Source organism: Ptychodera flava, chromosome 15, assembly GCF_041260155.1.
Source record: "Ptychodera flava strain L36383 chromosome 15, AS_Pfla_20210202, whole genome shotgun sequence".
In the NCBI taxonomy this organism is placed as follows: domain Eukaryota; kingdom Metazoa; phylum Hemichordata; class Enteropneusta; family Ptychoderidae; genus Ptychodera; species Ptychodera flava.
The window spans coordinates 37841424-37845280 of NC_091942.1; positions in this window are offsets into that span (position 1 = coordinate 37841424).

The following is a 3857-nucleotide window of genomic DNA, read 5'->3' on the forward strand; positions in this document are numbered from 1 at the left end:
TTAGTGTATTAACTATGGTAGAAGTCCCCTAGCTTTTAATAAAATGTTTGAAAGGGAAAGTCATTATTTGCTGTTTTCAGGAAAGTTTGACAAGGCGGTGCTGGCATTCAGAGTGAGTGACTGCTATTGTAAATGCATTTTTAGATTCTTTGAGTGTCAAAGAGGTGTCAAAAGTGAGATTAACCAAAAAAACTGCTCTATGACTTCAAAAGAGGGGGCAAATATGGCTTGTTTTCAACATTTTTGACAGAATAACAGTTTTCCTACATAATTGTATACCAATTTAATCCAACTTTGAAATGAGATATGAACATGGAATTTTTACAGCCTATTAACAAGGTTACAGATAAGATTTGTACGGCACAATTTCCTGTATTTGAAGTACTTTTTGAAAAATCACATTTTGAAATTGAAAGAATTTTTAATAATTTTTTGATATATAAACCCATGTAAAATCATAAAAACAAATTTATTTACAAATCCTGCCGTACAAATCTTACAATAAATAGTGTCAACATATTTATAACTAATTTGGTAATATTAATACTATCCAATTATTATTAAATTCAAATATGTAAAACAAAATATGAAAAATTAAATTTTAATATTTACTGGTGTCATATTTCAAAATCATGGCTGCAAATATACAATTTTTATATTCTTTGGAGAAAATATTAACTAAGGAGATATCCTGAAAATTTGAACTAAATATCTTGATTCTAACACTTGAAACTTGACATTAACTCTGAGAAAAGAATTGGTGCAAAAATAGCCTTTCCAACCACCTTAATGTGTTGCCAATTTCTATATTACATACAAGTTTTAAGGCCAACAACTATAGGGTTTCACCACAGATTTTGTTCTGATTTCCAGGCATTCGGACAGTTTGTAACATCAAGGCTCAGTACATAAAAATTTAACCCATCAGTTGCCAATCATAAGATAGTTTACCAAGGAAACAACTCAGTTGCAATGGTTAAACCTCTGTTTGACTCTAATTTTATCTGTTGGAAACCTCCCATGACTGTTTCCTTTGTGTTGCTGTAAGTAATTGTATTGGTTATGATAAGCAGGTGCCGTATACAAATTTGATGTTCGCATGGCCAAGTGCAAAGGCATGAGTGGTGCTAGCACCCCTTCTGAATGTAGAAGTAGGATAATTGACAGTATTTGTGTTTATTTTCCAGCTGTTTATCATAGAGATGCTCATTGACATCATTCACATTTATATAAGATAAGCATTGTATCCTTGAGTTTGAAAGAAGTTTATAATAATGACCAGTTGTTTCAACTATGTTGATGTTAATGGGGATTTTGTTATGTACTTTTTCCAACTGAGCCAATGTCTTTGGTGATGAACATCGTACAACAAGATAACAAGCAATTTACCAAAAACTTTAGGGGCAAGTAAACAGCTAAAAACTGGAGGAGGAAGATGTAGCAAAACATCGACTTTTGTAGTTTTATGACAAATAACTTTGCTTTGTTTCAATCATATAATTGACGTTTGTCTGTCCAGGTCTGAAGATTGCATGTGAATCCCTTTACAACATGAATGAAACATTCTGTATATTGGGTGTTTCACTATTGCCTTGGTAAATTGGTGAATACACTGAAGGATGCTCAGAAATACAAATAATAATCTAATGCCTTTGTCACAGTTGGTTGGTCATCATATAGAAACTTGTAACACAATTTGCTGTGTAGATAGTTGTTCTATCAATGCTGGTTTTATTCTGAATAGCATAACAATCAGTGTTCAACAAACCATCTGTTGCCCTGCTTTTATGGTGAACTGTGTTATGTTTCAGTTTGCTGGAAACTATAAAATCATGATACACAATATCATAACATCCTTAAATTACCTGTGCCCGTGAAAACATGCCCAAGGTATACTTATCTTTGAGCCAATGGAAATATTTGGTATTTTGGTAACTATCAACAAAGTTGATATACTGGGTAGCAAAGGCCCCATTCAATATCCATCCATTGACTTTATGGCTGAAGAAAACCTTACCCATGGTGAGCTGTCTTACAATTTCAAACCATTCTCATTTTTGGGATGGAAGGTATTTTCATGTGTATTGACCTTTTAAAGCACCCCAGACAGGCATTGATTTCTACCAGAAGGGAGGTGTTGCCAAGTGTTCATCTGTTGGCTGCCTTGATATATACTGTTTACAGTTTGAACTTGTCTCTCACCAGGGAGAGCATATTGTTTGTGTATGTCTTTGATATTGATTCAATCATGTAATGTCCATCAATGGTCTTTTTTTTATGACCATGTAGAAAAAATTAACATTTTTGCACTGCTAGTTGACCAAAGCTTGTCGATTAGACACTTACAGTAAAGGAAAGGACAGTTATTGATATTAAATATAAATTTGTATTAAACTCACATTTTAGAATACTGGAGGAAGGAGGCAGTTCAAAACAATTGTATAACTCAATGGAGTGACATTATTTGAACTAAAGTTGCTCATTTGAGTAAACAAAATGACCTGCTTCTCATTCAAAGAGGAAATGTGTATGTCAGGGGTTACAGCAAGGTGATATTTTTCCATTTACATAAGTTATTGATTGAGTTTCCGGCCAGACTGACCATTGCTGAAAAATCATTTCATTGTGTAATATAATTAATGCCCTTTGTTTGAACGTTTTGTGTTGTGCCATTCAAAGCAAGGTTAATGCATATTTTCTAATTTCTTGACAAAATATCTGTGAATTGAAGTCTGAACCATTGTACAGTTTATGCACGCATGTTTTGAAATGTTTTTCTTTTGTTGTTAACATTTTAAAATTTATAAATATTATTATAATAAACAATATGTGAATTTATGATGGTTATGTCTATTGTAATTATATTGCATCAATGGAACAGTGTCACTTAATGGATAGTGACAGATTCGAACATACCTGGACTAGTGATTTCATAGTTTAAGGATGGTACTGCCGCACAGTACAATAAATTACCCACAATTCTCTTTGATTTGTATCCATGAAGGTTACTTTTCTAAAAACTTTTTCAGTTCTGCATGTAAGCACTAATATTCAGCATCAGAATAATTGTTAAATAATATCCAGTAAAAGTATGTTTAGAAATTTCAGCAAAAGTTTCAAAATAACCATTAAACAACCATGGAAGTCATGTTCTGTAGGTACTACAAATGCCATACTTTTTAGGCAGCAAGTTATGACGAACTGAAGGGGTCATTCTCTAAGAAAACTTAGAATGTAAATTTCTTTTGTCATTTCCATTGGAAAAAATCAACATCCTTTTGTTTCAAAAAACAGGTGCAACTGGTCTCCCTACTTTCCATCACATTATTCTGTATGGCTGAAGACACAATCAGTGGAAAATTTTACAAAAATGCTATCTCCTCTCTAAATCTTGCATAATTTTCCAAATCATTTAAAATGAGAATTGAGAAGAATGGTGTTCTTAAAAGTACGTTTTCAGAATTTTTACAACTAGTCTATGAATTTGTCTACACATGGGAGACCTGGTAGACTTCTCTGGGGAATCTCTGAGGATACAAATCGCAATGAATTATGGGAAATTTACAGTACTGTGTGACGGAAGAGAGCCCCAAAGTGCAGTCTGGGTAACCAAGACCACTTTAATATATCAGGGTTTTAACATCCCCCCCCCCCCCTCCATCCTTGAGGAACTTTGATGAAATAAAGACTTTTACCCCTAGCTGTTTTCGATACTATCAAAAAATGCATGGAGGTAGCACAGGGGAATTGGAACCGTCTTATTGAGTGCACCAATATCGAATTCAGGACCCCCCCCCCCCCTCCCGCCAGTAATTGTATTACGAGCTTCAGATGCCCCTAAGCGTGTCAAAGGTTAT